We start from the raw sequence: 27508 nt of genomic DNA, 5'->3' as shown, positions 1-27508 counted from the left end.
GCAATTCATTGTTAGATGTCATGCGATTTTGCGTGATGGCAAAGAGAAATCTCAGGCAGTGTAATTAGCAGGCAAGGCATACCAGGTTATTTAAATTTTTTTAGACTCCTCTCTGGCATCTGTAGCTGTAGATTATCAAATGTTTTCATGTCAAGAGAGAGAAATGTTGACTGACAGGCCCGGCCTGGCTGGAGCACCAGATCATACAATAACTGACAGCAGAGACCCATCCTTTCTCCTTTACACAAAAAAGGAAAGAAAACAAAGCAAACAAAACATTTAATTATTCTTCCACAGCATCAACAGACACAGGCGGAGTAGAATGGATGTGCGGCAGTGAGCCTGACGGGGCCGTTTTTGAGTGTCAAAAGAGATGAAACATAAACACTAACACCACAGAGTGAAAAAAGCCTTGATAGGAATGCAAAGATTAATTGAATATGCTAATTTGCTTTTTAGATACCTGTTTATGAAAATCCATTAAAATCATACACATAATAATATCCAGCAGCAGCTGAGTGCAGTGACCTTCACTGCTCGAGATATCTGTTTTCAGCCTTAATTGATAAATACTTTAGTGAGAGCTACAATTGTGTCTGTTCATTAACACTAAAAAATCCTGTTTTTTTTATTTATTTCACAGTAACCTCCGTTCTGCTTGTAAAAGGCACCAAAAGCCTGTATTATTGGATAATCCAGGATAATCTATGGCCGTTTTAGATGTCTTTGCGTACCCACATTGCATGTTGGCAAAATTGTGCTTTTTACCTCACTATCCATAACAAGAACATCACCACAAACAAAAACATTGTGTCCTAGTTTGCATAATTAATCTTACTGGAGAAGAGAGGAGGTGTAAACTCCAGATGCCACTCTAAACAGAAAACAAGGCATCAGTATGCAAACAGCTGAAAAAACCCGGGTGTACCAGACAGAGTCATACGGCGGTCCCATTACATCCCGTAAAAATACAAGTGCCCCCGTGCAAAGGTTTTGGCAAGATAGAAGTGTATTCATCTTTTCACTGCTTGCTAACAGCCTCATTGCTGCACGTCTGCCAGATTCTTTGAGCCAAATTCAAGTGGTTCTCGAAGCTGGTTGTTCTCAAGGCTGCCAGTCTAGTGGGAAGGAAATGACCAACTTCAGAGAAACAATCGAACCTGCCCCATCCATCCTTCAAACTGCACAGAGAGCTTGATTTGGAGAATGGCAAAGCCTCCTGTTTCTCAGGAGTAATATCTCCATACAGGATATTGGCTTTGTGTCCCTTCAGCTAAACAAAGAAGTAGGCATTGTTCCTTAAGCATTTGTCCGTCCGGTTTCTTATTAAATAGATGTTCAGATCTAAACACTAATATGAGCCTAGATTTAATATGGTGTGATTGTGTGTGTGTGTGTGTGTTTTTTATGAGACTGCTGCTCCTATTGCATAGGGATATTGAAGTATTCTCTGGTGTTGCACTGAGAAATATTTAATGTGTTGTCCAGAGTAACCAGATAAATGTGCAGTGGGATGGCCAGCTGTTGATCTCAACTACAGATGTTTGAATCTCAGAAAACCTGGATGTAGTAGTCATGCAAAATAATTCGGTGATTATGCCTCTTGCCTGGCATTGTACTGTACTTTGAACTCCCCTACTATATGGACCCCAGATAGTCTTAACTGTTAATAATGAAAGCCATGTGTATGTTTTACCAAGAAAAATGTTTCCCTTTAAATAGATGAATTGCCCTTCTTAACAAATCCATAACGACTAAGTGAAAATGAGGCTTTACAAAGATCTGCAAATATATTTAAATGTAAAAAGTCCTCATTTGTGGAAGTATTTACGTCTTTTGCAGTGGGTTTCCTAGTTATAGTCATGTGCACCGCACTGTGTGTGCTTTAATTAGCCTTAATGTTTCTGCAACCTGTGCCAAATTTCATGGAATTTGCACATAAGAGCAGGTAGATAGAAGCCACTTTTGAGTAAAAGGCATATTAAAGCCTACTTTGAATTTGTCAAATTACTTTTAAGGGACTCTGGTCTATCATCTGAAGAGGCAAAGATGCAATTCTCTGGACAGAACTCCAAGCTCTGTGTCTAGCCTACATCAGGCACTGTTCATCTGGCTAATACCATCCCTACTGGGAAGCATAAGTGTGGAAGACAACTAGGAAGGATCACTGCAGTCAAAATAGAAACACCCTTGAAGAAAAGGCCAGACTTATCCACAGTGTGTAAAGTCTCAGCTTAGGGCAAGATGCCTTTCTTCTCAACAATGTAGCTGGAAGACAAGTCTCTGACTGTCCTTGAGTAGGCCCATAAAAAGCTCAGAGTTAAACCCCACAGGACATCTGTGGAGAGGCCTGAAGAATCGCAGTTGACATACGGTTTATATCCAATCTGATGGAGCTTGAGAGGGTCTGCTGGGAAGAATTCGATAAAGTTCCTCTGAGCTGTAATTGCTGCCAAGGAAGAAACGAGGCTCAAATGTCTGAATGTTTGAAGTTTTACATCATTGACAGAATAAATTCTTTTTCGCGTGTAAATTTCAACATTTTTAATACGTCTTGAAAAATGTATGGGGGCATATTTTCATTTGGTCATTGTAGTTATCAAGTCTACACTGGCAAAAATGATGAAAATATATATTGACATTTTTAAATGGAACACACTGACCACAGTTTAGCAGAAAGTGGAGTAATCAGAATACTTTATGAATCAAATGCATTGTTGTATGGGTTGGTAGTGGTTGGGTATGAAGGCTTGAAATGATTCATTCTATTTCTGCAAAAACAAAATATGCAGGTTGCCTAAATTGAGGAACACAGGAAACACATTTTATTTCCAATATTCATCTGTGCGGTTAGACTAGTCCTAAGAGTTTCTGGTTGGTTTATGTATTTATTTTAGTAGCTATGAAAACTAGCTTACATCCAGAGGGCCTGTATTGCTCGCTCACTTTGAGGAATAGCATTGTTAAATTACTCGAGTTAGATTAAAGGTATTTAACTTAAGAGGTCTGTCTCTTTATTTAGGATATTTGGATGGTTTCAGGTCATCCCTGGCTCAGTTTTACATTATTCTGTGGTCTAGAATACACTCGTAAATATACACTCATCACCCAATTCATTAAAACCAGGTCAAACTCCGGCTTGACATCAAAACTGCTTTACTTTTTGGTGCTTAAATTCAACTAGGTCCTGGAAACTATGCTTAGTGATTCTGGTCCATATAGACGTGATAGCATCACACAGTTGTTGCGGATTTACATCCATGGTACAGATCTATGGAAGACATTTAGCTGCACTGAACTCATTGTCATGTTCAAGAAACCATGTTGATATTATTTGAGTTTAGTGACATGGTTTGTTATCAAGCAGGAAACAACCATCAGGAAATGGTTATACACTGGTCATAAAGGGATAGACATGGGCCACCATTACACATACCAATCAGTTGATTGGTGGTGTGATGGTGTGGAGCCATCCTCTGTGTTTTACTTTCTGTTATGCCAGTTCTTTAGTCTCTACATGTGTTCCATGTCTCCTCAGGTATTTCATGTCTCTATGTCAAGCTTGTGTTGTCATGGGTACGTTCAATGCCGTTTCCTGTTTTATTGTGAAAGGCCCTGTCCTGTGTGCAGTGGGTCTCGTTTGGCTTCCCCTTGTCTTGTTAGGTGTGATTTTTCCCAGCTGTATTCCCACCTGTTCCCCATACTCTCATTAGCCTTCTGTGTATTTAAGTCCTTTATTCAGTGTTGGGTTGTCTGTTTGTCTGGCTGCATGTTTCCGTGAGTTTTGGCTCTCCTCAAGCGCCTGTTCACGTTCATTAAGCACAGATAAGCTTATCTGCTTATCTGTGTATGTCATGTTATAGTTTTTCATGTTCCTGTTGAGGCCATGTTCATGTAACATGTTTTCGTTTTGGCCAGTTTAGGTTTCAGGTTAGTTTTTCTCCAGTTTGCCTTGCCTTAATTTTTTGTTTTGACATCAGCCCAAATAAACGGCTCGCTTTCTGTTATACTTTTCTCCCGTGTCTGCATTTTTGGTCCACACCTCAAACACACCAGCGATCCCCACCGTGACAAAAGCCTCAATTTCGGCTGACAGAAGTGGCACCCAGTGTGGTCTTCTGCTGCTGTAGACTATCTGTTTCAAGGTCCAGGATGTTGTGCTTTCAGAGATCATCTTCTGCATACCTTGGCTTGCTCATTTGAGCTGCTTTTCCTCTCTCATTAGCTTCCTATGTAGTCTCCATCAGTCTGGTCATGGATCAACAAGGCATTTTCACCCAGAGAAATGTGCGCCCACTGGATATTTTCCTGTTTTTCTGTAAACTCCAGATCCAGCTGTGTGGGGAAAACCCCAGGAAATTAGCATAAATTTGCTTGAAAATGTCAGCACTGGTCTCCAGTTCTAATAACACTGATGTTTACTGAAACTGACACCAACATGAGCAATTTCTGAAGAATACCATCTATATACTCTAAATGGACTCCTACACTCTTCGGACAGCATTGCTTTTTGCCAATGTTGAGGATATACGTAACATCAAGACACTGACACTTTGACACAAGGCTTTGGCCACAGACAAGCAGTGAAACTGCCATGATAAAAATGTTTGAACTCCCCTCCAGCAGACTCCCAGGATGGGTGTTTGCTGTGGATATTAGTGTGGCGGCAGGACAACATGAGATGGGTCCTTTGAATAGAGAGCACAGAATGAAAGTTGGGTTAGCTGTGATGGTGCAATAGCTTTGAAAGCTGTGAAATAGACTAAAACACACAGATCTGAAGTTTAGGATTTTTTTTTTCCTTTAGGATAATGAAACATGAAAGGTCCCATCATGCCAAATTTGTTTTAGCTTCAAGAGGGCTGCCATTACTCGCTGTACTTTAGAAACTCAGCCAATCATTTTGGTGACATGTATCAAGTCTTCTTGATTCATAGCTTATCTGCTACACTTGTTTATTTCTGTTGTATCAGTTTCTTTTGTGGTAATGATTATAACTGCAGTTGTCTTTGTTGATTATTAGGACATGGACTTGATAGGATATGGTTTAAGTGATATTAATTACGCATTCTTTGTTAACATTTGGCAGCAGAACCCTCAGGCACATTACTCACTGTAAAGGGCCTATTCTTGACCTCTCCACTATAAAAAAAAAAAATAGACATTTCTTTAGGCCCTCTCCACCTAGATTACTGGATGCTAATGCCAGTGAGGCTGACTGGTTTCCCCGGGCATTTGAAGTCTATTTTGGGACCAAGTATCCCAGTAGGTGTTTTTCAAGCCCACATGTCTGTTACACATTCATGAAACACCTTTTCAGTAAAAGCACAGAGTTGGCTTTCAAAGCCCTCCTGCTGTCTACTGGTAAATATCAGCTGCTAATTAGTGGCTGATATGTACCAGTTACTTAACTCAGATATATTTGGCAGCTTGTTTTACATTCACAAAGATTACTTCATTACATTCAACATAATCTCTGAAAGTTTCTGAAGGTGATAACATTCAACATGTAGATTTGCTTTATTGGACATGTCTATTTCCAAATTGAAAAAAAAAAGCCAAAGGAAGAAACTGCAAGAAATGCTGAAGGTGCTTCCACATTTTGCCACCAGACCAGGCTGTTATTTTTTTCTACCAGTCCTGTTAATGGCATGGAGTTTTTACACCTTTGGATATGGTGCAATATTGCCACCCTTGTACAAAACGAATGTTTCCTTTAGGCAATGCTTCAACTTTCTTAAGGGTCGCTGCTCCCTGACTGAAAAAAAAAAAAACAATCCCCAAGTTTCTCTTTAATAGCACCATCCTTGCAGGGCCAGTTAGGAAGCACTATGACGCCAGCGTACAGTACAGCTTTGATCTTGTACGTTCTGGGCTTGTGGGGGTTCTGGAAAATGAAATTAAAAGGATTAAATTGAGACCACCTACATAACCAAGTGGCTGCGTATCACATGGAAGTACCTCCTACAATCTCAAGTTATCCTCTTGTTTGACATACCGTGTTGGTTTTGCATGTTTGGCTGGATCAAACACAAGCACCTGTTGTATAAACATGTTCCTCTCATCTCTTTTTATTATGAGCCTCAAAGATCCAGTGACGAGTATCCAGTGTAGTCAGACTCTCATTTTTGAGAACTGTAGGGACAGGTATGAATAGTTATGGTTTCTTTTTGTTACGATTTCTATTGCTTGTTTGTCCTTTGAACCTATTTAAGGGTACCAGCATGTGTTGTTTGCTACTGCTGCACTGCTACACAATGTGCCATCTGCTTCCTGTAAATGAGACCACCGATGCCTGTCACCAATTATAGTAAGATGTATTAACATTTCAAAACAGAGGTTTGAGGTTAAGATACAAATCATTTTCACAATATTTGAAAAAAAAAAAAAAACGATTGAAACCCAAGCTAATTGAGTTCAAAATTATTATTTCTTATGGAACTAAAGGACAAAATGAGAATTGGGATGAACAAACGTAATACATTTATTTTAGAATGGAAACTGCTGTAGGAGGAAATTAGAGGTATTATAATAATAATTTAAAAGCATCGTATTCAGGATAAGCTCTGGTCTAATCTGCTAAAAATGAAAGTTTACAAGCCATGTTTACTAAATTTTGTTGAGTCATCTGCAGCTCTTATGTCTTTCTGTTAATTTAAATATAAATACTGTTTGACAAAAAGGTGTGTTTGTTATGTTTATACATATACAACATTTAGTGAAAGAGGAAAAAGCTTGTCTTTGTCCTACAGCAGGGGTGGGCAATTCTAGGCCTCGAGGGCCGGTGTCCTGCAGGTTTTAGATCTCACCTTGGGTCAACACACCTGAATCACATGATTAGTTAGTTACCAGGCGAGAACTTCAGGACATGTTGGCTGTGTCCCAATTCAGGGTCTGCACGCTTGAAGTACGCGCACTACGCGTACTACGTACGGTGCGTACTATAAGTACGAGAAGTGCGGAAGTGAGAGGCTTGTGAAATGGGATGGTCTAGCCTTCGTCGCGCTGTTCAGGTTGCCTAGCAACCATGATACTAACCGCGAGAAACGTCTCATACAGCATTGTGTGACATAAATGAAGGAGAAAAAATGTTTTGTTGGTCATTCATTTTTGTCATGACATCACTTTGATTAGATGAGTATCTGAGGCTGAAGACCACAGGACTGTGGCCGTATTTTGCGGCAAAATTATCCACACCCACCGCCGCGCTATGAATTGTGGGATATATGAGACCACGAAGCGTGCACCAGACCACGCTTGATATTTGGGGAAATCGACGGCGCATTTGGAGTATGCATTTGAAGTACACTTCGAATTGGGACAGCCGTCGTTGCGTGGCGGTGACGTAATCGCACTTAAAATGCGTACTTCAAGCGTGCAGACCCTGAATTGGGACACAGCCGTTGAGGAGCTAATTTAGCCATTTGAATCAGCTGTGTTGGCTCAAGGACACATCTAAAACCTGCAGGGACACCGGCCCTCGGGGCCTGGAATTGCCCACCCCTGTCCTACAGTGTGGTTAGGATGGATTTGAAAGCATGTATTTTAATTTCCTCGTATTGCCTGACATAACATACCATCTCTAAGCTTATTCACTGAAGTTAATAGTGGACACTGAAAGATTTAACAGTATGAACTACATTAATTAGCGGCTACTAGCAATTAACCACCATAAAACCTCCGCCTTCGGGCACAAGTAGTTTTTATTTAAAACTTTATGTAATACTCTGTGGCTAATACTGGACATCTTTATTAAAAAAATCCTACAGTGACCCACTAATTTAATTTTCAGGGAAGCCTCAGTTATATGCCTTCATTTGGCCCATTTCATTACATTTAAAAAAAAAAAACACACACTGGTGGGATTACCCAAGCCATTTAAAAAACATTGGTTTTACTCTTACCCTGTATTTGTCAGCACAGATTACATATCTCCGGTTAGTGCAGATTTTTGTTTTATAATGACACTGTGAAATTTGTTTTTCAGTGAGCTGGAAGAGGAAGACAGGAAGGAACGTCTTTGACTGAAGATACTGTAAGTGTCAGGCCAATAGGCTTTTCATCAGATCTGTCATTTGACCTGTATGGAAAATGGACAGGGCCTTTAGTGTACGCCCTTTACCCCATGCTATACACTCCCAAATTCCAATTTTCCACCAATTGTGTAGTTTATAAAAATGCCTTAATTATATTTACCAAAAATGACATCTTGCCCTCTGTTATTCTCTGATGCACGCACACAGTATCAATCAAATCAGTAAATCCAACAGGGAGCCAGAATGCTTGATGGCCTCTGGTCTCATTTGAGATGCAGACATTGTCCTGTTGCCTCCTTTAATGAGATCTGGAGGCGTGCAATCTAATATTCACCAGTGAGGCTCCAACATGGCCCCTGAGCCTGTAGCCCAGAAAACTGTGTGTTAATTCAATGAAGTGAAGTCAGCTGTGATCAGAAGGACCGGAGTGGCCATCCAGTCAGGTGGATGAGCGCCACTCGCTTTTGTGTTTTCTGTTTATTCGTTATTTAGTGGGCCGGACTTTTACTTGAATGTTTGGATAAATATTTCAAGCAATTCAATCAAGCAGAACTGCTTTGGGATTGAATCTTAGAAACCGACACACTGGGGTCAACAAAGGTACATAAAGCCTGTCTATGAATAGCAAACATGAACAGTGCAGAGAGAATTGCTTATTGCACTTAAAATAACAACACAGTCTCCCAACAGTTTGAAAATAGTCACGACTTGTAATCGACTGGTTTGTGCCTCCGGACACTAGATTTTCAAGTGCTATTTTTTGCCGAGTGAATAATTTTGCTGCTTCGCAGTTCAAGTCCTAAACATCACACATTTGTATTGTTTTTCAATATGTCAATAACTAAAAAAATACTTTACTTGGTGACATTTAAAATGACCTAGTTATGATTAGAATATAGAAACTCATTTGTTAGGTTTAAACAGAAAATACTTTTTTAGGTTTAGGCAATAACACTATTGTGTCTCTCTGCTCGGTTTGTACTGAATATCTGCTGCAGACCTGAAATGTGCTTTCTTATGAAATACACTACTTCAAAAGTTGTGGTGCCAAATTATCTCTATAAACACAAAGAAATAGTGTTTTTCTTTTGTGACTACTTCATGTTGCTATGACAGCAGGCCAAAAATTTAAGTTTATCTTCCCTTCAGGCAGTGAGATTAATTACACAAATGCCAATATACTATATGGATACCATATGGAGTGTGTAAAATCAAGCAGATAGCCTTGCAGTGTGCCTTTACACATAGCTGTGAAAGAATGGGTCACTTTAAAGATTGCATCAGGTGACTGGGTGAGACTTCTTCCAATCTAATGATATTTCCTCTGTTTTTATTTTGTTAGTTTTCCAAGTTGGCAAAATCATTGTAGTTAGGCTTCATTTGTTTTTATTTTTATTTTAGTAAACTTAAATGTTTTTTCTCATCCAGTTTTAGTTTGTAGTTTAATTTTCCTCAACTATAATAAGCCTGGCGTAAAACTCAGTAGCGGTGAAACTCCAAACATCAGCACAAAAACTTTGTGCTGGGAGCTTCTATGGCAGCTCCTGTAGGTTTGATGTGTAGGTAGCCCAGTACACACTGTGTATGCCTCCAATTAGGAAAAGGCAAGTGGTAATCTGTTCTAGTTCAAATTGTGTGGCTTTCAAGAAGTGGAGGCTGGTCTCCTGCTGAGGCTGGAATAATCTGAATAATCAAGGACATTCATAATTTGAGTGGTGAGGGTTTATTACTTTTTCTGCTCTCTTCTCATACCTGAGAGAATACTACTGTATATTAATAGATAGTCCTGACTACTGTCTCTGCTTTTGGCTTTTTGGTTTGAAGTCATCATTCCTGCTTTGTTGCTAGTAGCCACTCAAGATGTTACATTACCTCCACTATGAAAGCATCAGTTCTAACTGTAGCAAATTAAAAGGAGTGCTGTGCTCAGTATTGAGCTCAAAAGAAGTGTAAAACAGTTTATTTGGACTTGCTAAACATTAGTTAATGCAGAATAATTCAGAATAATTCTCTTGAGTTTCTCTGTACATAAGTGTACATTTGCAGATAGCACTAATTAGCACTGTGATTTGAAGCAGTGTAGCACCCACTCCTATCTGATGATGATGATGATGATAGTTCCTGCGTCTGTCCCAGCTGTCAACCATGATTGATGGACTGTGCACTTCCCACCTCCAGTTGCCGGTGTTCACTGCTGTTTACCTGATCTCACATCCAGAGATGTTTAAGCCGTCTCACATTAGCAAGCATATTAATCATTCTTCATGCCATATGATTGGGTTAAATCCTAGTCTACCCAGGCTCTACGTTTTGCCGGAGGGTAACAGAAAGATGAGCACACTTATTCCCCTTTTAAACTCATTTAATGTTCGTCAGCCACTGAAACGGCTAACACACAGGTTCACTGTGCTTCAAAATAAAAACAACATGACCAGAAATGTGTTCGACAAATTACCCATATGACAAAAGACGAGCCTTAATGGCTTCCAAAGTTAAAGTGTAGTGTTTCAGAGGTGATTCATTGTTTCTTCGCTTAAAGTGAACATCTTTGGGATTGTTAAAAAAGGAAAAGTTTTTTTCCATTTAGTAATTTGGTGGTGTTTTCACAGCAGTTTTTGTTGGTGTAGTATTTTGCAGATATTTTATAGTGTTTGACTGAGAAGGCTGTATAACCTCCTGGCATTTTCAGTGCGCAGAAAGCAGAGAACAGTGTGCTGAGCCATTTTAAATTTCACATTACTTTAACAACTAATAAGTGGCTGATGTGTTCACCTCCCCTCATCTAACTGCTAAAAGTGCGATGTTTTGGAAAATAGCAGAAGCACTTTGTAGATGCACGGTAATCATGTAAGCCAAAGACGAGTCACATTTATGTAATTTGCAGTTGTTTTTATTTACAGTTTGCGGATGCACTTACAGTACTGTGCAAAAGTCTTGAGTCACCACTCAACTCTTTATATTTTACTAGGAAAATATAAAATGGGTGCAATGATTTACTGATTTACATACACGTAAATACAATACAATTCTAACAAGCTTAAAAGTTTATATGTGACAAAACACAACCTGAACTTTCTCAGTCAAGTCTTGATGCATGCTCAATCATCCATTTAGGAAAATCTCAAAAACCTGATTCTGTTGATCTGGATGGAGCGCGGAGTCAAGGACGCCATTTACGTGAAAAGGGAACGACCATCTCTGAATCGAGGAGGGGGCCTAAGGGTACATCTTTCAGGATCTTACAATGCTGTGATTGCAGCCATTCCCCAACTCTCTACGAATGGTGCCATTGATTAGTGGACTTTGGTCAATGGTCATGACAATTTGAATGTTGATGATCAAAAACCTGACCTCGCCGCCCATCGTTATCCAGTGGTGTTAGTTTCAGTCATGAAACTGTACTGTTTATAAGGGTGGGGAAACCTGCAGTCAGCTGAGACTGAAGAGGTCACTTGGATGAGTGACGAAACGTTTCTCCACTGAAAACGCTACGTCCAGTTAAGTTCTGCATATTTTCAGGATCAATAGACGGTCTTTAACAATCTATTTTGACTGGCTGTTGTCTAACTTTTTGAACTATTTGTTCAGATAAGTCTGTAAATTAATTGCTTGGAATGTCCCTACTAAGGACATATTTATATTGTAGTAAACTAAATGCAACTTAAAGCTCAAGTAGTCTGCATGTTTATGATATTGCTGGACAAAACATTCATCTTCCTTTCAGCAATTTATTTCAAGCAATCTCTGATCTAGCGTTGGCAAGTGTATTAAAATCAGTGCACCAAAGAAACAAGAGGTATCCCAAGTCAGCTGATCATTCTTCTCTTTGATTTAGTTGAAGTTAAGGAGGTAAACTACTGACATTTGCAAATTAAAACCACAGAAATTATGCAATTGAAAAGGTGACAATCGACATAGACTAGTTCAGTTGTCCAGTCTCATTGAAAATGAATTAAATTCTTCTTCTTCTGTGCACTTTAGAAAGTCTAACCTGTGATTATAGACTGACCAATCCAATCACAGGTATCTGACTGCATCAGTTAAGGTGTATGAAGTAGCACGAAGAGGGAGAAAAAAGTCTTTACAATTAGTTAAGCAGAGGAATTTGATTTTGGAGAGTGGTGATCGAGTACTGTGTGAAATCTGAAGTCAAGGCAACTAAGGCTACGTTCACACTGCAGGTCTTAATGCTCAATTTAGATTTTTTGATCAAATCCAATTTTTCTTGTCTGCTTGTTCACACTACAAATAAAACGTGACAGCAAACGTGCTCTAGCGTGAACCCTCAAAGCGGCCTGCATGCGCAAAAGAAGACGTCACACACAATGTGCTCTGTTTAGACTCAGACCAAACAGTATTGTTTGACTGATGGCCGTTAATATAAAGACTTGTTTTGGAGTTTACGTTTCCCAATTTTGCTTTAAGTTATAAAGTTATTTAGTTATTTACATATGGCCTAATAATTATCCTTATTGCTGTTTTAGAGGAGCGGTGCTTCAAAGGATAGTTGCAGATTTCTGTCAGAATCTGTAGATTATACAATACAAATAAAATGTTCACGTTTCTCCAACGTTGTCTTCCCAACAGTTTCACTATCTACACTGGATGGCCAGGAAACGTTCGCGATGTCTTCTCCGGCGCTGATAATTGGCGTCTGTCTTGTGTCAGTGACATAAAAGACGGATTTAATGCAACATGACCATCGGATTTGTGCCGTTCACACTGTCATACCATGATCGGATATGAGTCGCATAGGGTCAAAGTCGGATTTGATGCGCTTTCGCCTGCAGTGTGAACGTAGCCTAAGCATTTTAAAAAATATGTGAAGCGCGTTCATATGCCAAGACTTTTCTAGATTATGGCCTACTGTAGATTTAAACAAATCCGCTGGAGACACATCTACCACATTTTCAAATTGGTAAGAAAACACTGTTAGTTTTGGGGGGGGAATATTATGACATTTCCTTGACCTCAGTTGTTATTTTTTATTTTTAAATAGTAAGTATAGTGAGCACAGTAAATATAGTACTTCATAGTACTTCATAAATATCAGCAAATATCAGTTGTGAGCTTGTTAACATGCTGAAGTGAGCATTTAGCTCAAAGCAGCACTTAGAACTGCTAGCATGGTTGCAGACACTATTACTCCTGTTACTGAGATTAAAATGGAATCTTAATAATAGCGAGGCTGACATAATTGCTTTTTGCATATCCCACCATATTAAAGTGATGTGCATGGTACCGGCTTGATTATAAAGATGGTGATAAAGATAATGGTAATCTCTTGGGAAATCTCATTTAGGTTTAACCTTATTTGTTAAAAAAAGATCCAAAGATAAGCTGGCAGATAGGTTGCCCATTAAAATGTGAAGCATCATTGAAAACTAATCCTTTTTTGGTAGCAACATGATTTTTTAAAACTTACACTATAGGTCAAACCAAGTACAAACAATTGAGGAATTGGGATGTTATTGAATTTAAAGGGAAAAAGAGTTGAAACTTGTCTCAATAACAATTTCTAACTATTGCTAGCTTTGTAAGTGTGTGATATTTCCCCGACTAAACCTCTATCAGTCACATTCTCATTCACTTTTTAAACTTGTCATTGCCGGCACAAAATTCAATCCTTCTTCTCCACTGTCAAGCTTAGTATTCAGCAGTGTTTTCTTTTCAGAGGGGCAGACAGCAAGTCCTTGTTCTCCATTTTAATCTTGCTGCTATTTCATTTCCTGCCTTGCTCATTGAATCAAATTTGCGTCGGCATCGTTATCAAATAGCTGAGTTTCAGGTAACATCCAGAACTGGGAATATTCAACACAACAAAGGCTGTATGTTATTAATGTGATCGTCTCAGGCACACAGCTCTACCTCTGAGTGCACAGCCCCACCCACCTGTTGTTTAGACCTTCTGTTTTCTAGTGTCAGCCAATCAGAAGACAGTTGATATTGCTCAATCACACTAAAGTGAAAATAGATGGGCCACCTTCTTTTTGTGTTTGTGATTGCATGAATTTTTTTCTCATTTCACAATCAGCTGGTTGCTCAGAGGATGAGCCTTCATCACCGTCAACCTCCGGACCTTTTACTGCAAGGTGAATGTGTAGCATTTGCCTTGCATTGACCTTGCAGGTTGCTTCCTCCCTGGTGGGAGGCAAACTGCCTACTCTAGTACAGTCCAAGAATACAAATATGGAGCTGAAAATTAGTATAGCATGTCCCCTTTCATATATTTAAACTATATTTTCACATGGCCCATAAAGATTAAATATATTCTCTAAAGAAATGTGCTTTTTGTGTTCTTCAGTGGCTTGAAGGTGCCACATAGTATTTTTAGTAACCATCAGATAGGATAGCTTGTCAATGCAGCTCTATGATCCTTATTTGGGGAGAGAGGGGGGGACAAATCCCCCTTGGATAAGCTTAAGAGAAGACAGCACATGTGGAAAGATGGCCTGGCATGTTCAAAATGGCCACAGGGAAGCCATTTCCCACAATGCTCTCATTCCCCTGGCTCCTTGGTGTCGATCTGTCCTTTGTGAGCCAAAGCGTTTGAGACACATTGCGGTCACCATGGGCTGGAGGAGATATGACAAATACAAAAGACCGACCCTGTTTCCTCTTCTCCCCCTTGAGAGAGGAACGATAGTGTGTGAGCTGAGCTGTTGAAGGCACTTCTGGTTTCTTTGGATGGCTGTCAAATTCATTAGTTAAGTTTCAGAAAATTTGCATACATGTTTAGCAGTAAGAAGCCCAGCTGCACTCTAATAAAACTGGATGAATTTCAGCTGCTCACAGGCCTTGCAGTGCAGCAAGTCTTTGCTTTGATAATGGGAACCACTAAAATAGGAAAAATGTGATAATAAGACATTTAACTGCTGTGCTGACTTAACTGAACAGGAGGGTAAAATAGTTTTCGTAATTGAATTAAATTAAGTCATTTAAAATTGAATATATTTAAAGTGGAACATTTGATTGGATTAATTTGGTTATTTTTTTAAGCCAAATTGATTGAAGTACTTAGATAAAGTACAGATAACGTATAAATAATCCACTACTGAAACTGACATCTAGCTTTGGTGACGCTAACAGAGTGGGCATATCACCGGTTGGAGGACAGATTGAGTCTACCACCCCCGGTTTGCACAGGTGTGTTGGAAAACTTCAACTTCTAAATTTTCTCCTCAAGTCTGTACAGGAATAGAAATGCAACAGTGTGAAAGGGCACCGCCAACTCCCAGTGTGTGCGAAATTGAAGGAAGGTTTTCTTACGCCTTGAGTTTGTCTCGTGAAAGATAGCTTCGTGGTGTCGGATAACTCGCAGGGACCAAATATAGGAAGGCTAACACACACAGTGACACACCACTGCCATCACATTCACATTGTTTTTGATTTGAACTTGTGTTCAAGAAATCAGTGTCTGTGCTCCAGATCACAACAGGTACACTGATGACATAAAAATACCTCTTTATCTTCACCAAAGTCTGTCCGCCTGTCCGTCCAGCCATTTTCTACGGTTCGGGTCGCTAGGGCAGCAGTCTGACCAGAGAATCCCAGCATTCCCTCGGCCCAGCCATCTCTTCCAACTCATCTGGGGGGACAAGGGAGGTTCCCAAGGCAGGCAAGAGATATACAGTACTTTCTCCAGGTTGTCCTGGGTCTGTCCTGGGGGTTCCTCCTTTCAGGAGATATATGGAATATCTCACCCAGAAGGTGTTCAGGAGGCATCCAGTCAGAGGCCTGAACTACCTCAACGGTTAATTTTTGATGTAGAGGAGCAGCGGTTCTATTAAGACTCCTTCTTGAATGATTGAGCTCCTCACCCTATCTCTAAGGGAGGCCAGCTAAACTATAAACAAAACTCGTTTCCACCACTTGATGTCTGTGACCTCGTTTTTTTCGGTTACAAACCGATCTGTCTGTCAGTCTCCTCTCTTCCCTCACTTGTGAACAAGACTCTGAGATAATTAAAATTCTCCACCTCGAAAAGTAACTTGTCCCTGACTCATAGTAAGCACTCCAACCTTTTCCAGACGAGAATCATTGTCTCGGACTTGGAGGTGCTGATTCTTATGCTACATGCTCGGCTGAGAAGCGCCGGGAAAGCTGGATGTCACCGCCTGATGAAGCCAACAGAATAACATCATCTGCAACAAGCAAAGACGAAAAAGTGCTTGGGCCCACTTCTGTGCTTCCATGCCCAGATTTTTAAGTAAAGTTCAAAGTTGCTTTGAAGACAGTAACTGAGTGGAGGAAGTCACAGACCTGATCCTCATCTTTGAAGTGACCATTTCAAAGTCATGCCATCGACTCCAAACACTGTTTTGCCAAAAGTGACTGTAGCACAAAAGCTACAGCTAAAGAATGTTTAGTGATGATGAGGATGAAAGATGAATGAAAAGCAACAAGTTAAGCTAGAAGTTGTGCGGCAGAACAAAATGAAAAATGGGCAGAAATCTTTAATCACCGCCCCACACACACCCAAATACCCAAAAAACAGTGCTCGTTTCCAGCTTTTTCTCTGTGGTGTCTTTTTCTTTAACTGGCTCTTTGAATCCAAACACTGTGGGACGACAAGCTAACAAGCGGCTCGTAAGTTGTTTAGAAGCCCTAAATGGCTCATATGGAACAAAACGCAAAAGTTTGACAGAGTAAACCCTCCTGCTATGACAAACTGTTGATAGTTTCTAAAGTAAATTTTCTGCACTTGCAAAAACACCAAACCTAGCTATGAATGTGATATTATTACTTGATGATTGAAACTGTGAAGAAACAAAGAGAGAAGGAAAGAGACAGAAGGAGCCATTGTCCTGGCCTAGTCCACTGATTGCTGGCAGGAAGTGGGAAATTGACTCCAGCACTAAAAGTGGCAGAAACCACGGCGAGCATCATATTAACAAGATCAAAGCTGCTGCATTCGAATTTGTTCCTCAGATATGTGAAATATCTAGGGCAGGTAAGCTTCTCAAACTGCTCTGAGATCAGCTTCTGGTGACTCATCACAATGCCTGAGCCCGAGGCACTTTCAAACTGAGTGGATGTCAATATTAAGCAACATTTGTTTTTGTGTTAACACCACAGGGACGCCGAAACATCTGAAACTGGGGTAAACTTAAAACAGATTGAGTGGGCCGGTGTAGGTGTGAGGTACGGTCTGTGGGTTTAATCCATCACTCCACTCCTTGGGGAGTGTGGGCAGAGCTGCTTTTCAGCTCAGGGATTAAGCTACTGCTTGGTAGATATTCAAAGAGTAGCAAAATGCGGTTCCTGCTGCACATTTGTAACAAACAAGCACAAATGAAGCCCTTAAACATGGTGTGGTTTCCAATTTGTTTTTCATTGAGGTGCAACTCCATGAAAGGCTGGAGTCTTTCCCAACCCATATGAAATCAGACAGAATACACGGGAGATGCAGCATAATGCAAATAGATTTCCTCACAGTTCATTCTCACTGAGTTTTCCTATATGTACTAAAATGCATCAGACTTTCAGTAAAGTTCATTCAGATTCTCCCACTCACAACTGTTTCCCTGAGAAACAAACACTTATAGTACGTTTTTCCACCTGCTACTCTGTGCTGCAATTGCGTCAGTGTAATATAAGTTTGAAGAGTGAACCTAATCCAATATATGAGGAAATGTGCCAGTTTCAGGTTTAAAATGGTATCAAAACCCAAGATAAATGCATATTGTTTTTCTTTTTAGTTTGTTGTGGTGTTCCTGATCTAATTGTCATTTTTATGCATCTTTTCATTTGCTTACTTGGTGTTTGTTTTTTACTTTTAAGTTTAGCTCTCTGTTCTTTCACTCTGCTCAGTTTAAGCCAAAGTAGTGCATCTGGACTTTAAGCAAAGCAGACATTTGGCCTTCTCAGTTGGTCTGCCTGCAGGCTTCTTTGAATTGAACATCCAGTGGATTGATAGCCTGACTCAGGAGCAATTTAGTAGCCTCTCAGTGCCACTGTGGCCCATGCCCATCCCTGTGCCTCACCTCCAATAATGACATACGCAGAGGCTAACGTAATTGTGTTTACTTTAGCAAACTTAATCTGGCAGGGAAATATTTAAACAGACCACAGGGGTGAACTCAATCACACTGATGATGCCTGTTCAGCTCGTGACTTTGCTTATTAGAGCCTGTGGCCACAAACTCTCAGATGGATTAGTAAGACTAGTGACAATCAATGTTTGCAGCATGTTTGCCTTAGACATGGATTTGTAATTTTGGCTGACACTTTTTCATATTCTCCATGTTCTCTGCAAACCACATGGTCTGACTTAAGTTCCTTCACTTTATTACAGTATCATAAGGAGTATCAGATAGGGTGCAAATTAATTTGGTAGTTTGGTACTGCTGGATGGCATTTTTTTTTTTAATTAATTTCATCCTAAAGTACAGATTCTCTTTGATGATGCTATTCAAACATTAATTACTGGCAATAAATTCAAAATAAAGAATAAAAATCCTATAAAAACACATTTTTTTCCATGCAGAATATTTTCTGATCATCGGCCATGTATGTATTACCCAATCCCTTATTTCATGTGGTTAGAAGAGAGGTAGCACTAAAACCTTAGCACTCAGCTAAATCTTAACACTCTTTCTGGCCACACAAACACTCCAAACCACATGAAAATGCTTTCAGCTGACACTTGAGTCGAAATAGGTTTGAGCTTGAATGTATGCTCACCAGTTTTACTAGGTACACTGTGCTAGTACTGGGTTGGTACCCTTTACCTTCGGAACTGCTGAAACCTTTTATTCAGATTCAACGAGGTGCTGGAAATTGGTGGTGCAGATTCATCGGCTGCACATCTATGATCAGAATCTTCCTTTCAGCTTTCGTCTAGAGTTGCTCTGTTTACTTGTGGTGACTGTGGAGTGTGTTGGGGTACAAAATCCCAGTAGATCAGCAGTTTCTAAAATAGTCAGACCAACCCATCTGGCATCGACAACCATGTCGCATTAGAAGTCACACAAATCACCTTTCTTTCCCTTCCTGATGTTCAGTTTCAGCAAGTCATCTTGGCCATGTCCGTAAGCCTAAATGCATTGAGTTGCTGTTTAGATATTTGTGTTAGTTAAACAACTGTACCAAAGTAAGTGTAAATTTCCCATGAGTCTTTGCACTCTCCACAATACAAGAAACCTTTTATTCAGGTTGATGAGGCCTGTTCTTACTGCTGGAGTAGGAGAACCTGAACCCCCCCCCCCCCCCCCCCCCCAGTACATTAGAACTATTAGAACACAATTAAACTTTACTTATTTTTCCTTTTCACATTCGATGAGGTGGCCTCAGATGTGGTTGCATTTCTGCTTAGCCTCACAAAGGAAGAGGGATTTCTCCGCCTAGCTCACGGCAGCATGAGCCAAAACACCCAGATGCTTGTTTAATGCTGCGCTGGCTCACAGTCGGCTATAAATTGAACATTGGAGTATAATTCTGGGTGTCTGTTTGTTGTGTTCAAACACCGGTGAACCTTCTGCCTGCATGACTTCATTAACACTTCCACAGAGAGGATTTTTAATTCCTCCCTCCAATATTTCAGGGAGGGCAACAAGCGGTACCTTAGGCGATTGTTCTTCCCATCGAGGACGAAACAAACACCTTTTTTTTTTCTCCATTAAAGTTGTGTTGCTCTGTCCTCGGCTGCAAGTCTGGTGGTAGTACGTTTCAAATTCTGTTTAATGTGTAACTTAATCATTAGCGCTGCGTCAAAGTAGGTTTGCAGTCACGTTGCTAGGTAACAAAACGCCTCCTAAGACCGCAGTTATTTCTGAAAACTACGTCAGGTTTTTCACACCTCCAAGAATAAGCGCTCTGCCTCACAAGCTGCTTTGTTAGACAAATAAGCTGAGGAATTTTGTAACTCTAAACCCCAAAAATGCATTATGTTATTATTTGAAAAACTGAAGAAGTTTTATTAAATCTCAAATATCACGTAGATTATGTTTGCCAACCACAGAAATGTCAGAAAAGAATGAAAGTGCACCCAGAAATTGCACTTCAGTAAATGCAGTAGTTCAAAAAAATTGTGACAGATGCACCGTAATTGTTGTACAGACAGGTTCAAAATGATGTAAAGCTTACATATGATGTGAGCATCTTAGGAAGAAGCAAAACAAATTCCAGAGAGCTTTTAAGTCCACAGCATAAAAGCACCACAGCATCCATGTGTCCCATTGGAGTAATTGTCACAGCAGGGGTCAGCTCGATGCTGTATTCTTTCCCTTTCAGGCTGGTGCGCTCTCTGGATCACCAAAATTTTTTTTTCTTTACCCCACTGAAGCGTTCCTGTTTTCAAATAGCCTCAAAAATAAGGAAAAGTACAGCATTTATAATTTTTTCAGCTTTTTGTGCACACCTAGGCCACTTGCATTTACAGATGAAAAAGCAGCAGGCGTGTTTCAGGGCATCTGTTCTTGGTAAATAGCCGTGAGCTGGCAGTACCAAATGAAAGGGCAGTTGGGTTCTTAACGGCAAAGGAGTAGTGCTGAAGTCAATGGTTGCATCTGCCCTTGGAATCAAGCTTTTTAAAGACCTGGACAAGCTTTGATCATGTACTAGGAAGCCCATGCTGGAGAGATGCATTAAAGAAACTATGGTGGCAAGCTTTTTATGATGCCATGCATTTGGCATCATTTTGTGGCCAGGAATGAATACATGAATGTAATCCGAATCCACCAGAAAGGCACCATTATAACCTCTTAAGGATATACTTTGACTATCGGTCTGTTCTCATTTGCAGTGATTCAAAGACTGCCTTATGTACAAGGTGCCCTCTCTGGGTTATGGCAGTGTGCTTCACATGTCACATTTAAATGCACCCAAACCATGATCTCCCACTAAACCTCCCCAAGGACTGAAGAATAGAAATAAAGTGCAGTGGTGAATTTAGTCTTTTATGTCCTATGAATGAGCTAATTCATTGGAAAATGAGCTTTTTTGATATTTAAGAAACAAAACACATGGGATCTTTAGTTCTTCTACTAAAATAGCTCCAGTCATTTAACTGAGATTTTTTCTTCTTCCAAGGACCATCTGCCAAGATCATTCTCACTTATAAAGAAGGTCATCCAGCTGTTTGTATAATTTGATATGATTACAAGCGCAGCAAACATATCAAATGTAATGATAATAACTACCCACACAGAAAATGAGAGATGCTCTGTAATAGTCGTGTGCTTTCTTTTCCTATTCTGAAGGTGGTTTTTAGAAATAAGGAAAAGATTACCACCTTTTACACATTTTGAAAGAAAAAATGTCAGGAAAGGAGGACGAATGAACACAGCATTTTTGTAATATATGCTCTAATGAATTTAACCATTCGTTTTCTCATAACACTGCAAAAACCCTGCTAGTAGCTGGCATTACACAGGTGCATGTAGCTCTACTGCTGCTGTTGTCACCATGGAGACGACCCCCCTCTGGCCTAGTTTAGCTTGCCTGCCCTCCCTGGCACATAAACATGAACGCAGTTCATACAGTGAGCACCTGCTCACACGTTAGGATTTACATTCTGCTATGACAGACCTAAAGAAAATTAGATTAGACATGGTTTGGACGTTACTTCCATATAGGGACATTTATTAGGGTCAAATAAGAAATGATCATCACATCTACAGTACATTTAATCCACTGGCACTAGAATACATATATAAGGGCAGCAAACATTAGATTTTTAGATATCACAGGCCTAGTATTCCTATTGTAATCATTTTGAAAGCCCAGATAGAATAAATATGTGTAATGTAATCACCGCAGTCACCTGTCAGCCAGTTGAAATTTAACCAGTTTAAAGGGGTGGAATATATATATTTTTAAAAAATGTCAAGCATGTAAACAATTCATTCTGATTGTTTTGTAGGTGCACGCCCTCTCTGCTCTGCATTCAGTCTGCACATGTCCTCAATTTCTTCCTAAGAATTGTAACCATAGACTGGATATAAAAGATGGTTGTAGCCACAACGGCATCACCTGTTGGTTTGTGTTTGAACCTTAAACATATGCCTTTTGACTGCCAACATGTTTTCTTTTAAGCCAGAAATGACCATAATTTGATGCCATCAGTTAACACTAGCAAGCTAATGCTACTACTTAGGACTAAGTAACACTTCTTGGATAGTCTGCTAATGCAATTAACGGCACTACAGTTAATTAGATGTTTAAAATAATTCCAGTGAATAACACCAAGGCCACAAACAAGGTTAGAGATAGTGGTCCGTGCCAGACTGGGTTTAGCCTAGACGTAACATGAGGTGCCACCCGTCACTCCTAAAACACACTGCTGCAGACAAGGTGGTATGTGTATGTGTTTGAGAGGAAAAGCACTGTGCAGGCATATTAAAAACCAAAAAGCTATCACTGAGACATGAATCTGAAAGAATATAACCAAATATTTTATTAAATTAATTATTAAAAGACAGTTTCATTGTTGTTTTTTCAGCTTGCTGTGTTTATTTGTCTGAGAGTAAAGAATACATGTAAAAACAGTTCAACAGTTCGCTTACTCTACATGGAAATTTGGTATAAAGTTTATGAGCACAACAGTTCATCTTACGATCATATATTAAGGCATATATAATGAAATCGGAAAAAATATTAGCAGCCAACAGGAAAAACCATAAAATCAAGAAAAAAGTAGCATATAAGAAGCTATATTAAATACTGATGCTCATTAGAGAACACATTAAAAAACTTCAGACCCTCCTACTACTGACACTATTTTCCAGAAAGCTGGTTGGTGATTTCCTACCTGTTGGTCTCTAATATTGAGCAAAACCTGCTCTGGAGGAAGTTAGTTTCGCAGCAGAAGTTACCATGGCAATATACCCCAGTAAGAGGTGATCCTGATCTGGCTCTTTGGGTGCGAGGTGGCTGTCAGCTAGAGGTTAACAGGCTGCTATCCATCCAGTCTGCATACTTCTTCAAACCAGCCAATCATAACAATTGGCTAGAGAATTAGAGGCGGAGCACAGCAGAAAGCTACTAAAAAAACAGTTTAAATAAAATATATGTTAAAACAGTTTTACTTTCTTATTTTTAAGAGAAATCCATTAGTTGAGACAGTGAGCTTCACAGGGCAACACGTTTCACCTTTGATGGCAATAACAAGCATCTTTTTTTACATATGTATGTTAGCATGAACACATGTCTATATATAAGTGAAGTACTTTTTGATAACTAAAATAATTCCATACTCTAGGGAACAGATTGATTTTATTTCTGCCAGTTGCATTCATTCATTCAAAGATGCAAAAAAGCTCCAAACAAAAACAAAAAACTGGGTCAAAAACTGATTTTCTTTTTTTCCATAGCTCACAGCTGGGTCTTCTTATAAGGGCATGCCTTTATCTCTTGATGCGTCATGAGGAGTTTTCTCTACCCCTGCAAAGCCGGTGCATATCTTGAGTGAAGTGGCACAAGTCTTGTTTATCCCGAATCTCCGTGTCTGTCCACAGTACGGAAGATACAGAAGATCACATAAAACCTGAGGCACTGTGTGATACCCTCAGCATCCGTGTGAGTAACAGTCATCTCAGCTAAGCTAGTTATAAGAGCATTGCCTCCAGTAGCTGGATAAAGGAGGGTGGGGAATGACAGAGAATGAGATAGGAATCTTTCATCCTTTTTCAAGATGGAGCCTACTCCCAAATGGCGGCCAAGTGCGCAACTATCTCTGTTGCTCTAGCAATTACACAACAGACTAGACACATGTCAACAACCATCATGATCACGTGTGACCTGAACTAGTTTAGTCCATAAGCAGTGTCTATACAGGGTGATTAGTAGAACTGTAGTGACACTATAAACATTGCTTCATCGAGCATAGTTTGATGCTAACATATGGGAATATTCACTGGGTTGAGAAAAAACATTGTTGAATGACACTGCAGTATTAAATAAAAGCAACTCGACTTGAACCTTTGACTTGATTGTGTGGAGGAGCAGCAGAACGTCTGTGTTTGACATGTGGCTCTATTGCTGCTAATTATCCAATTAAATATTAGATTTCTCCACCACCATCATCAACAGACCAAATGAGGGAACATCCTTCAAATGGCTCGAGTTCCACACATTAAAAATCAAGCTGCTCTCGGGTGAACGGTGTCCGAACACGTTAATAAGGAAATGTATGTTGTTTTTGTTCTTTAATTTGCCCCCTGCAATTTGTCACCTATGCAATTAGTTAATCCATAAAAAAAACAAGCCCAAGCCTGAAAGCACTTATTTCTCTTTGCAAATGACACACAGATAAGCTGCTACATTATTAAAGCCATCATGTCGCACAGGGTTATGTATTAATCCATGCTGCGAAAGGGTACCTGGAAACCACTGTTTCCTCACATTTTAATAATGTTTGCTTGAAAGTACAGTTCCCAGCTGGGTTGTGGTGTTATTTAAAAAAAAAGAAAAGAGAGAAACTAAAGATTTGTGACTACCAAAACACTATTACATATTTTCAGTGCTTGAGTTGACCAGACCGGGTACAGAAAAGTATTCAATTGCCACTCAAGGAAAAATATTGTTGGTTTTAGTGTTTACTGCTAAGAAAGGATCTATTATGCTCATTTTCAGCTCTGTATTTTTTAGACCATACTACAGTGACTTTGTGTGACTCACATTTCTAAAAATAATCCTTATTTATCTTACACTGGAGCTTGGTGCAGCCCTTCCATTCACTCGCCGTCTTAAAGCAAGCTTTTTTGTCTTCCTCTTTCTTTAAGCAAGCTTTCTTCTTATTGACTGCCTCTTGTAAACAGAAGGTTTGAACAGCTGTGCTTATAGATGTTCACTACAGAAAAGCATAATGTAACATATAAAGAAAGCATTTTCCTTGTAGTTATGCCCAACCATCTACCCTGAACTCCTCCTTGTGACTTTTATTGGTACCACTTCAGACAATAGAAATTATAAAAGTAATGTTATAACTACATCTGCATTTGTAGGATACAGGAAAGATATAGACTTTCACTGAACGACATCTTCATGGACTGCATATGGCCAACTGATTCAGGTATTTTAAAGTCAGTGATTTGGAGATAATAATACACATATAACATTACAGATGACAAAAGAACAGAGAGTTCTTAATAACTTTTTGTCACCCCCCCCCTCAACCCGCCACCGCTTCACAGGAACCTGAGAAGCAGTGATTATTTGAGAGCTGAGTTTGCTGTGTTCTTCTGTTCACATCAGATACTTGAGAGCTACATATCATCTTCAAACTTCCTTCTCCTAACTGACAGAGTCACCCTGAAAGTACCTTGACACAAGGAGTAAACAAGCCTGCCTCTGTTCATCAAGGAAATGTTGTTTGCTTAGAGTGCAGTGTCTGTGCTGGACAGCACACTGCCACGGGGATAAAGGCCCATGCCGGAGGTATTGTGATCATGCTTCCACGTCTTTTAAAGGAGGCAGGTTGGAGGGGGCCTTGCAGCTGGGCATGTGTGCACACAGAATCTGTGTGATGCTGCTGGAGATGAAAGGTGACCCACAAAGCTGCATCACAAAAACTGTGGGAGAATCTGAAAACACAAATGCAACCCCCCCCCCCCCCCCCCCCCCACAAAAAACAAACAAACACAACAAAAAAACAAAACATCTAATTACTTTTGAATATGTGTTAAAAATGTTTAATCACTCGCCCTGTGACAGCTGGCACAGGCTCTAGCCCCCCCATAGCTCTCAATTGGATAAGTGGAAGAAATGGATGAATGGATTTAAAGTGACCTTTAGCCTGATGATGTTTAAACAGAAGTGTACTCTTATTACTTACCTGTCTGTAAAAACTACCTTCTGACTGTTTTAAAATGATTGCCTCCACATGAGACGAGTTTACCATTCAATGTGATCTCTGTGGTTCATAATTACTCTCCCAGTGAGCTGCCATCAAAAGCAGGAGAGAACTGCATTTGTGTCACAACACAGTACCTCATCCAACAATAGCACAGCTGCAAGTAGGCATTTCACCCAAATGCAGTATGTCTCCACCCAAGACTTGATTGAAACTCTTTGGTGTGATGAACGCTGGGTGATGTGTTATGATAGCAGGTAGGGGGTAAGAGTCTTGTGGGAATAGAAGCAGTGTTTTGTTTTTGTTTTGTTGTTGTTGTTGTTGTTGTTGTTTTGGGGGGGGGGGGTGAAACTGCAAAAATAATAATAGAAAACAAAACATAGACACATACAGGTCAGTCCTAAGCTTCCACTTTGCTCTGAGTCCTTTTTTTCTCATTTGTTCCACTGTTGGTGTCAGTCTCTACACCTCGTAAGATTTAAAGTTCACTGTCACTCAATATTTTTCAGCAAACCGAGTGCATCGCAGACTAAAACCTTATTACGGGCAGCAGAACAATGCTTCTGGGTGACAGCAAAGGGTGAAAGACCACATGTGGCAAAGAGACAGCACAAGGATCTCAAGAAATGAAAATAAAATGGAACAGCATGCAGAGGCTTGAGATCATATAAGTGTCAGACACTGTATTTCACAACAGTCTATTCCTCACAACCTGCAAAAGCTCCTCTGAAAAGATTTGGCCTTCAGAAATATTTTGTTATATTAATGTTAAAATTTCATGTGCAGTAAAAGCAGCTTTTCAACACTTTGAGACATATTATACATTAGCTGTGAAATTTGACCAACGCCTTTTAGAGCAGATGGTGAGCCTGGTGGAGACCCATGCACATAGAGAATTGCCTTATGTACTGTAGATGTAATGCACAGTGGAGAAGGGTTGCTGTGAGACATGTTAGGGAATCGCTGCCAATACCTTCATTTTGGAGGAGTAAACAACTCCCTCATTCAGTCAAAGAAAGTCATTCTAATTTTGAAGATATTTCAATATCTCATACATGTACAGTTTTGTGGTACATGTATTCATGTATTCTGTTCTAGTCTAGTGGGTATGATTGATTTCAGGCACATTAATGAGACATAAAATACTACGAATTATACATGCTTCAAGGTCAATTCTCTGTATGCTACGTCAATGTTGCTCTTGCAGCTAGCATGTTTATGTGGTCCCAATCCTCTCATATTCGATGCTTAAATCCAGCAGCAATGGCAGTCCAAGTCTGCATCCAGTGTAATCAGAGTCGAGATGAAAGGTTTGTTTAAAGACACTGTTTTTATATTTTGCTAGACAAGCACTGCTAGCCTTGCTTGCCCTGATATGATCCCACTAATGGTAATGTATGGTAATGAAATTTACTTGTTATTGATGGTTCTCAGTAGCCAATAAAAATTAAACTCTTTTTATGAACAAGACATTTTGAGTTGACCGAGCAGGGAAAGCCCAGCACTCTGCCTCAATTCTGATACATCCTCAAGTACACTACACTACACTTGAATAGGGTAGCATCTGACCATGTGCCTTTTACCAATTTCTTTTACATTACAGAAGATCATTGTGAGATGAATGGACCCCACACAGCCTCAGGTAGCAGTTTTGTCGTGTTTCATTTGCACAGTACGT

General features: G+C 39.8%; 1 protein-coding gene across 4 annotated transcripts in view; it reads left to right on the top strand.

Moving 5' to 3' along the window:
• syt1a (synaptotagmin Ia) overlaps nucleotides 1-27508 on the top strand; it is a 212300-nt gene that overhangs the window by 46628 nt on the left and 138164 nt on the right. For 3 of the 4 annotated variants that reach the window (XM_085138838.1, XM_085138833.1, XM_085138837.1), the window contains exon 2: nucleotides 7988-8035. The exons of the other annotated variant lie outside the window; for it this stretch is intronic. The gene's annotated coding sequence lies outside the window, so the exon portion shown is untranslated. The remainder of the gene's footprint in view (nucleotides 1-7987; nucleotides 8036-27508) is intronic. 4 annotated transcript variants of the gene reach the window in all.

The sequence above is a fragment of the Neolamprologus multifasciatus genome, chromosome 17 (genome assembly GCF_963576455.1).
Source record: "Neolamprologus multifasciatus chromosome 17, fNeoMul1.2, whole genome shotgun sequence".
Lineage (NCBI taxonomy): Eukaryota > Metazoa > Chordata > Actinopteri > Cichliformes > Cichlidae > Neolamprologus > Neolamprologus multifasciatus.
Note: the sequence above shows the minus strand (reverse complement) of the source record. Positions and strands in the feature narration are given on the sequence as shown.